The sequence below is a fragment of the Trachemys scripta genome, chromosome 3, assembly GCF_013100865.1.
Source record: "Trachemys scripta elegans isolate TJP31775 chromosome 3, CAS_Tse_1.0, whole genome shotgun sequence".
NCBI classification, from domain to species: Eukaryota; Metazoa; Chordata; order Testudines; family Emydidae; genus Trachemys; species Trachemys scripta.
The window spans coordinates 122025139-122035215 of record NC_048300.1 but is presented as its reverse complement, the minus strand read 5'-3'; the positions used below and the strand labels follow the sequence as shown (position 1 = coordinate 122035215).

At 45.5% G+C, this 10077-nt stretch overlaps 1 protein-coding gene across 4 annotated transcripts in view; it reads right to left on the bottom strand.

The window, feature by feature from the left end:
• WASF1 (WASP family member 1) overlaps positions 1-10077 on the bottom strand; it is a 177693-nt gene that overhangs the window by 16581 nt on the left and 151035 nt on the right. The gene's annotated exons all lie outside the window — the stretch shown is intronic.

The window sequence follows — 10077 nt, the reverse complement described above, 5'->3', positions numbered from 1 at the left end:
AGGAGCGGGGGGGGGTGGGGGGCTGGGAGTTCTGGGGGGGAGCTGTCCGGGGGCAGGAGTGGGGAGAGGGATCGGAGCAGTCAGGGGACAGGGAGCAGAGGGGTTTAGATGGGTTGGGAGTTCTGGGGGGGCTGTCAGGGGGTGGGGAGTGGTTGGATGGGGCGTGGGAGTGTGGATAAGGGTTGGGGCAGTCAGGGGACAAGAGGCAGGGAGGCTTAGATAGGGAGTGGAGTCCTGGGGGGCAGTTAGGGGCAGGGGTCCCAGGAGGGGGCAGTCAGGGGACAAGGAACAGGGGGAGGGTTGGAGGTTCTGGGGGGGCGGGAAGTGGGAGGGGCAGGGCTAGGGCGGGGCTCCTCCCGTCCTCTTTTTTGCTTGCTGAAATATGGTAACCCTAAGTTAGGTGCTCAGAAGCCTTTTCAAGACTTCATGAATAATACAATTACTAACAGAAAATCCCAGCTAGATCGAAGTAAAGCAATTGACAATGGCATCAACAGTAATCTTGAATTCCATGAGCAATGGAGACTTGAGTTTTAGAGAGGATTCCCATTTTTGCAGACACAATTTTGCATTCAACCATGTGCATGCATATATATTTTTTTACCTGCCATGAATTGCAAGTAATTTGCTTGCTAAAAACTGCACTTAAACAGAGGCTAGGGCTAACTTGATCTAAAATCAGGCCTTGAATTATTTCATAAAATTAACTGTTCTGCTTTCAAAGTTCTGTTGAAGATATGTACAACTGTCCATGTTCAGTGCTGCACAGCACTCCCTTAAAGTCTTAAATGCCATGCAGGAGTTTAGTTTGAAACACATTCTAATAAAAAAAATAGTAAAACTGTTTTTGAACATGTACCCTCAGACCGTAGTGAAGGGGTTAACTTGGAACATTTTTGATCAAATAAAACACATACAAAATGTTTCTTTGCTTTTGATATCTGACCTTCATAAAAATAGCACATCTCTTAAAACATTGCCAAATTGAGACATGCCCTGTTCTATATCCTTTCTTTTCTATCAATTGTCTTGTTAAGTCTTTAGAATGAATGACCTTGTCTTCTACCTTTCCAGGCCTAAAATGTCCAAATCATCAGTCTCCCTCTTCTAGATACAGACCTCCCCTCCCCACTTAGTACAGCAACTACACAAGCCTCACAAAAGGGGAAGATCACTCCCCAGGGCAATTAGTTCACAAAGCTCAACAGATTATCTTTCCTCTAAACTTAAGAAGTTATCTGATCTGAGGGCTATTTATACATTGTGGAATTCAAAACTGCTACTAGCATTTCCTTCTTTAACATTCTTTGATCCTGTCATGAAAAAGCAGCCTTTTGGTTCAAAACATTTGACCACATTATGATGACATCATTAAAGGAAATGGAAGGTCAAAGCAAAGAATATGTAGAAATAGAATACTGTGAAATAATTAGCCTTTGAAAGTCATAACAAGCCTTGCTACACTGCAAGTACAAATAATCCAATATCCAAAATGTTTCGTGGACGCATTTCTCATGAAGCACAAACTCACTGTGTATGTGGAAATCCCAGTTTTCGTATACAAACAATGAGACCTTATATATGCTGTTTATTCAACATTTAAATGTCTCTCATTTTACATTAAATGTACTTGCTCATTTGAGGATCTGTATTAACACAGTAAGTCAAGCTTGTCCTTTCCAACTCTATTCCTAGGATTCTGTGAAAAAAACCACTACATCAGCTAATCTTGCTCCCTGCCAATACAGAGTTTCCAAGTAATTTAAAATAGCTCATCTTTTTGACAGGCATTACCAACATATTGTATGTGAGGTTCTGAAAGAGAGATCCTTGTCCATTTATCTTTTCAACTCAAGGAAAAAAATAGAAAAAGCAAGTATTTAAATAGTGGTACTGCACCATATGGTAATTGGGTTTTGTTTGAAGCTGCCTTATGAATGAAATAAAAACCTATCAGTACTATAAATTGGTAATAATATTTTACCACCTGGTAAGCTGCCGCGTAGATTTCACTCCCCTTAGTATCATTAAAGTATGACCTGCAATTTAGAGCAACAAATGAGCTATGTAGCATATCAGCGTGCTGACAGAAACTAGCTATTCTGATAGAAATTACATTTCAAAGAAATATTAAATCTTGTATTTTATAGCTCACTTTAAAAGAAATCTGTTAGGCACTAGAGTTTTTACAGTCTTTCCAATGTACAGCTAATGAAAAGATTCTACACGAAAAACATTCCAGAAAAGAGGCTATTCACTTGGAACTCGCAAATATGTCTGTGCAGATCTACAGTTCTGTGAACTCTTACCTCAATATTGCACTCCCAGCACCATTTAAAACCATGAGTTCTTGAGCGTCACAAGCATGATCCCTTGTGGATCTGAATGTTTTGTGAGAATTTTATATATAGAGTCCAGGGACCCAAATGCCCTCAGTTCCCTTCCTCTATTTAAAATCCTGTCCAAAGACTTGGGAGAAGCAGGGAATGAAGGTGGATATTTAGAAAACTCTAATTACCAGTAAGTAACCACCTTTTCTTTATTAAAAAATTTCTCTCCAGAAATGAGCATCTGCCTCAGCTCCCATGAGAGAATAATTGTTGCGATCTGAGCTCCATGTAGGAGTTTTACAGATTTCAGAAAAGGTGATGTTCTTTAAGCATCCTTAGAAGCCACCTTACATTTAGTAGAGTGACCCCTCTGCCACCAGATTTCTTGTCTGATCATAGTAGTCCTGATAGTTGCTAAACAGAAATTACTTTCCCCTAGACTTGTCCCCGAAGACAATGAGCAACCTCAAATTTTCTAACAGGCTTTGTTTTAATGAAAATAATAGCTCATATGCTCTTTGGACATTAACTTACATGTGGAAATTAAGCTACATAAATTGAAGAGGCTTTGAGAAGACCTGGGAGGTTAATGTACTGATTGAGACAGAGTTAAGAAACCACCTTAAATTCAGGATGTAGGTGTAGAACTATGTCCTGTGAAACACTGAATAGCACTTTTAGGGAATGCCCTTCTCACCCAGGCATTTCAGGCAGCAAACGTGTTGGTTGGGTCATCACAAATATTTTGACAAGAAAATGCACCACTCAAAACCTGACATTTTGTCCAGATCCCCCTTTTTATAGATCGAAAACCAACTGTAAAGAAGTGCAGATCTCTCACTAAATTAACTATATCAAATGGTGGGTGGGTTTTCCTAATTTAAAACTGATTAGCTACTAAACCATTAATAAATTGCATCAAAGAGCAGGGCGACTGGATGAAATGAACTAAGGATGGTTGGGGACATGACCCTCACCCCCCAGTGTCTGGCTCTGTGTGAGAGACGTGTTTTACCGCTTTAAGCAGTTTTAGGATTTGCAGCACACAAGAATGTATGCTCAAAATAAGTGGGGATCCATAGATGCAATCTTTGATGGAGAAATGATTGCATTCTGCAATTCTAGCTCTTATGTATTGTTCTTTACTTAGGTTTGATCCCAAAATTCTGTCTGCATTAATTATGCTCTGATCATATTGTAATCAGTGCTTAATTTGTGCCAGGACTTGGCAGGGCTGAGCCCAGGCACCTCTAGGCTTGGCAGTTCATGGCCCTGGCACCTCTGGGCTTGCTGTGTCAATTATGAAAGTAAAAAAATTGCTTGAGCTCTAGCGCCTAACTGCTTCACCCTGGCACCTCTTTCATTACAAATTAGGCACTGATTGTAATTATGCATTTTAGCATACTGTATGTGGAGGTCAGGCCCCGACTACCTTGTATTCTTTGTTTTGAAACTCACTAAATCATCATTCACAATTCACCTACTCCCATTTTGTGACCCCAAAGACAATAAATGGGACCGGTTCTATAGCTCCGAGAAAGAGACAGTGGACCTCTTGTTTTAAGTGTTTCTCTTGAGATGGATCCCAGAAGAGGGACAAAGAGCAGGGGTCAGATGGAGGAATAGAATGGAAGTGGACAGAATGGCCCCCTTTTATGATTTCCGGTATCCACTTGTCTGAAGTAAGGTACTCCCAGGCAGGTAGGTAGCAAAAGAGAGTGGGTCTCCAAAGGAGGGGTAGTCATACAACTGGTGATCCAGTGGACTGGAATACTTGATGCTGCCAATGAAGGCATGGGCTGGTCCACACTAACCCCCCAGTTTGAACTAAGATATGCAACTTCAGCTCCATGAATAATGTAGCTGAAGTCGAAGTACCTTAGTTCGAACTACAAGGTACTTACCGCAAGTCCACATGCGGCAGGCAGGCTCCCCCGTCGACTGCGCGTACGCCTCTCGCAGAGCAGGAGTACCCGGTGTCGATGGCAAACACTTCCGAGATCGATTTATTGCGTCTAGACAAGACGCGATAGATCGATCCCAGAAGATCGATTGCTTACCGCTGAACCCGGAGGTAAGTATAGATGTACCCATCAGAAGTGTCTCTTAAGAGAGAAGGGTTGATTGGGTAGAAGTAGGGGTGGGAGTCCCTCGTTTCTGAGGTCTAGCCTTTCTCCTGAAGGATCCTGGGGCTTAGGGAAAGTGTGCTGATGGTAGTGGAAAGGTCTCAATTTCTGAGCAGTTTGAGATTAACTAAACTGGCTTCTCATTACAGGCACATAAATCCCCAGTGATCACAACGCTGTCCTGGAGTCCTTGAGTATGTGGAGAAAGGAGTCTGTATGCTTGGGAAAGAGCTTAGGTCCTTCAAACAGGTGGTCTACCGTCATGTTTTGAACTTCTCTTGGAAGTCCTAAGGATTGGATCCAGGATGCTCTTCTCATGGCCATAGACCTGGAAGATGTATGAGTGGCATCTAAGGCAGCTTGCAGAGAGGTTTTCGCTATGAACAGTCCTTCAGTGATGATAGATTGGAATTGATTTTTCTGGTCTTGTGGCAAATGCTCAATAAAAATGTGTAAACTTGAAGTGTGTACTGAAATCATATTTTGCCATCAAGGCCTAGCATTTGGCAATGTGAAATTGGAGAGTGGCTGATGAAAAGTTCTTCCTTCCTATCAAGTCCAGCCGTTTAGATTCCTTATCCAATGGAGATGCCCTAGATCATGTTTGACTGTTTCTCATTGGTAGCCTCCACTATAAAGGAATTTAGGTTAAGGTGGGAGAAGATGTACTCCATTCCTTTGTGTGGGATGCAGTATTTTTTTTTCTGCCTACTTACAGATCAGTGGAATTGTGGCATGTGTTTGCCACAGGGCATATGTGGGAGATATAGGTAGGACAATGTTTACCTAGGGATGTCCACCAGGGAATGTTTGGGCTCTTGCACCTCCTCTAGTGGGATTTGAAGGGGAGTCCACTAGCCTTCTCAGGAGTTCCTGGAATGTTTTGAAATCATCTTTGTAAGAGGCTGATGGTGGCATTACCACCTCATCTAGAGATGAAGACTTTCCAGATGGACGCAAGATCTTCTCTACCTGAGTCTCCTCTTTCTTTTGTACATCTTCCAGTCCTGGAGAAGTGCAGAGGTGTGAGGACATTCTGTAGAAGCTCGTGGTTGGTATGGTACCGGTGCTTTGTCCTAGGCGTCCAATGAAGTTGGTCACTGTAGTGGCCCAGTGGTCTCAGGGACCCCACCGGGGAGGGACCCAATGATAATCTGAGCCTATGATATCTGGTTGGTTCCCCAGGCTTGTGTTCATGCAAGGGGCTCATAGGGGTCAGGTAGGATAGTACAGTACTGGGATGGATCCATGTACTGAGATCTCTGAGTCGGAGGTGTCTTCCTATAATTTGCGATTCGGGTTCAGAGATAAGAAGATCCTCTGAAGAAAGGTACCTGGAAGGAGATGGAGGGCTTGGATATCCCTCACCTGAAGCTCAAGTCAGTACTGGGTGGTGAGATGGAGGTGGTTGCAGTACCAAGATGGTTGTAGTGTCCTGCCCTCTTTCAGAGATATTGTGAGATACTGGTACCAGGGCGTGAATGATAGCCCTGTGGGTCTCGCTATGTCTGAAGGGAGTAGATGGTGGTGCTGTGGTATTTGCTCTTGAGGTAGGCACACCTGAGTGGGTCTTCTTCCTCAGAACTGATACCTCAATACCAGACCCAATCCGAGACTCTGCCATACCCTTAGAAAGATGAGAGGTCTCCCAGGAGTGGGTCATATGCGGTGATCTTCCCCTCCTCTTCATTTTCCTGCTGGGAGAAGAATGCTTCCTCTTTTTTGAGGCCTTATTGTCCAGGGCTGCAGAAGAAGCAGCAACGGTGACCAAGTGTCACTGAGTATGGGGGACTCAGGGCCCTGCATCCCCGGCTTCCTGTGATTCACCATGACTCTCAGCCAGTCAGTAAAGCAGAAGGTTTATTTAGATGACAGGAATACAGTCCAAGACAGGTCTTGCATGCACAGACAACAGGACCCCCCTCAGTTAGGTCCATCTTGGGATCCCAGGGCACCCCAGCCCCCTTGCGAGGTCAGAGCCCCGTCTGCTTCCCAGCCATATCACCAGCCAGCTCCTGAAAACTCTCTTCAGCGACCCCCTTCCACAGCCTTTGTTCAGTTTCCCAGGCAAAGGTGTCACCTGGCCTCTAACCCCTTCCTGGGTTCTCATGTTACATACTCAGGTATTCTCCATCGGTCAGTTTCCCATCCCCCAATGCAGACTATCCTAGCCACACTCCCCTGTCAGCATTTAAAGACCACAGTAAGAACAGTTCCAGTTCGTCACACCAAGGCTGTCTGCAAAATAGATGCCATTATACTGGTGTGTGAGGGAGACCGCTCAGGAGCTAGGGCATGCTCCATTAGTATTAGCTTCAGTCTAGTGGGAGTAAAATCCCTTCCCCCTGTGTTGAGCAGGAACAGTCTCTATTGCTCCTAACTGGAGGAGATGATCTACCTCTTGGCGCAGTAAATATTGGTGAGAGGGGTCCAGGAAGAGGGACGGGGAGGGTGGGTGGTATAGACAGGAAAGGAATGATATAGCCTATTTGGATGACTTGTAGGGCCCATTTGTCCATGGTGATAGCTGCCAACTTGAGGTAGAATGGGACAAACGGTCTCCAAATAGCTGTGTGGATGGTATATGTGCTGGAATGTGGGAGAGGTCTTCCAGACCCTCGACCAAGCCTTCAAATTTGCTTAGAGGAAGTAGATTGAGACGCCGCTGGTGGTGGAGGGCATCATCATTGTGGTCTCTGTCGTTGCAGGTGTTGATCGTAAGGCCTCTGGTGTTGCTGTATGTATGTCGGGTATCTAGGCCACTGATATAGTTGACACCTGGATTGTCTCCTTCTTGTGGCAGATGTATGAATGCCGAGGGACTGGAGGCTAGCCCGCGAATCCTTCATGGTGTTCAGCACTTCATTGATTTTGGCTGTGAACAATTTTTGTCCGTCGAAAGGGAGATCTTTGACCGGATTTTGTATCTCCCGTGGGAATGCCAAAGAATTAAACCATGGGGCTTGTTGCATAACAACGGCCGTGTCAGCCGTGTTCAGTGAGGCAGAGCCATGAGTCAAATCATCTGTCCTTCAGAGAACAGAGATTTGAATTGTTGCCTCTTTTCCTTAGGAATGTCGTTAATAAAGTCCATACATTTGCCATAGTTCCTGTGGTCCTATTTGGCAAGTAATGCTGCATAATTCGCCACTCTAACTTGAAGTTTGGATGATGAGTATACTTTGTGGCTGAATAGGTCCAACTCTTACTCTCCTTATTGAAAAGGGTGGATCGAAATTGATGTTGTTTGTCCCTTTGGTTGGCTGCTTCCACTACCAGCAAGTTGGGTGCTGGTAATGGATCCCTTGCAGGAAACTTAATATTTTTGGTCCGCCCTTTTGCATGTTGTGGGTATTGTGGCTGGAGTTTGCCACACTGTCTTGGCGGGTTCCATGATAGCCCCATTGATTGGCAATGCTATCTTGGAGGAGGAAGATGTCTGTAGGATATCAGTTAACTCATGTTGAGTTTCCGGTACTTCCTCCAGAGCAATCTTAACCTCATTAGCCACTGTTTTGAACGAGTCTTGGAAGTGAGTAAAGTCATCTGCCATGGTTGGTGGTGGAGGCATAATAGCCTTGTCCGGTGAGGAGGAAGAATTATTGGTTGGCAAGGTGTCGGGAGCAGTGTGTCCTCTTCCTGATTTGCCATGGGTTCCTCCTATGTGTCCACTGCTACAGTCTCCAAAGGTGGAGGCGGGAATCTGGTGTCTTCCTTATGTGTAATAGGGCACCTGTTATGATGTCTTCTGTAAGACCCCCAGGGACTCCAATATGGCCAGTGACCAGGGAAGGGCATGGGTGGTTCCATCCATGGGTGGTCATACCAAGGTGGCATGTCGTGAGCGTATATGAACCATGATCGTAGTGGTCTGGCAGGATTAGGTGTCCTGATTGGGGAAGAATGGTGAGGGGAGACTACCCCTTCAACCTCCTCATCTTCATCACTCGAAAACTATGATGGCATGGGAGATAGTTGTTGGTGTGGTACTGCTGGCCCCGGTGAGACATCAGTGCCTAGGAGAGGAGACTCTGGGGTTGGGGAGACCAACAAATCCTTATGGTCTGGAAAATGGCATGGTGCCAAAAGCAACGATGCTGCAGGGCCAGGTGCAGATTGCACCGGTGGTGTGGTGTGCTGAGTCGGTGCTGATGTCGCTTGTGTCGGCGCTGTAGCGCTAGCAGCATTAGTCTGTGGCATGGAAATAGGAATGGTTGCCGGTGCCATCTCCTTTGAAGGTACCAACGGTGCTGTGGTGGAGACAGACAGCTTAAAGCCATTAGCCTCGGCAACGGAGTGGTGGGTGCCAGCAGCCGCCGCCACATGGACAGTGCCGGAGGTGCCTGGAGTTTCATAGGTTCTGAGCCACGGTGAGGCTGGCATCAATGAGAGCAACGGTTGAGAAGGAACTGAGGAGGCCGGGTCATGTGCATGCTAGTTGAAGTGCCAACGGTGTGCGAGGCAGGCACCATGCATGCGCGACCTATACAGGCACTGCTGCAAAACTCTCCGAGCAAAGGCGCAGGGACGCACTTTCACCTGGAGTGGAGTACTCACAAGAACATCTCTCTCGAAGAACCTGTTCTTTCTAATGTCCCAACCCCTTTTCCAGGTGCCACTCCTTGTCTTATAATAAACAAAACTCTAGCTTCCAGTTTCTGTTTACTTTCCCAAGACCAGTTTTTCATCCCAGCTGCTGCTCCCTCAAGTTATCACCACAATTGCCTCGCCTCATAGCTCCCAACCATTCTAGGTTTCCCCTGCCAATGCCGCCGTTGTCGCCTACAGCAAAAGCTTCTACCCCCACCTCTTGTGGTATTAAGGCTATATAACAGTGGTGGGCAACCTGCCACACGTGGCCCGTCTGGGTAATCCGCGGGCAGGCCACAAGACAGTTTGTTTACATTGACCATTCGCAGGCACGGCCACCCACAACTCCCAGTGGCTCACCGTTCCTGGCCAATGAGACCTGCGGGAAGCAGCAGCCAGCACGTCCCTGCGGCCCATGCTGCTTCCCGCAGCGCCCATTGGCCAGGAATAGCGAACTGTGGCCACTGAGAGCTGCGGGCAGCCATGCCTGCAAACAGTCAATGTAAACAAACTGTCTTGCGGCCCGCCAGCGGATTACCCTGACTGGCTGCATGCGGCCCACAGGCCGCAGGTTGCTCACCACTGCAGATAACATTTCTCAGCTATTAATTTAGTTACGACTGGGAAAGATTATGTGGCAAAGTGATGTTTCTAGAACACTAAAAACCTACAGCTACACTTAAACATTAAAAAGAGACGTTTGTATTGAATTAAAAATTAAACTAATGACTTTTATTCATATTAATTCAATAACAGTTTTTGAATTTTTCCACTTATTTCTCTGCTGCCATGTAATTTTCCATTTACCACAGCATTTAGCACAGGTGTGCTGCAAAAGTAAAAGACCTTATGTATCATGTTTGGCTTCCAATTTGTTAAAATTAAAACACCATTATAAGGCATTCTTTTCTATTAAAATAGCAAAATAGACAGATCAGCTCTTAGCTTATACATTTTCCTTCTTCCAGGACACCACATTTTCTTTTTTTTGTAGGGAGTGATACACAACTGTTATTTGTTAATGACTTGTT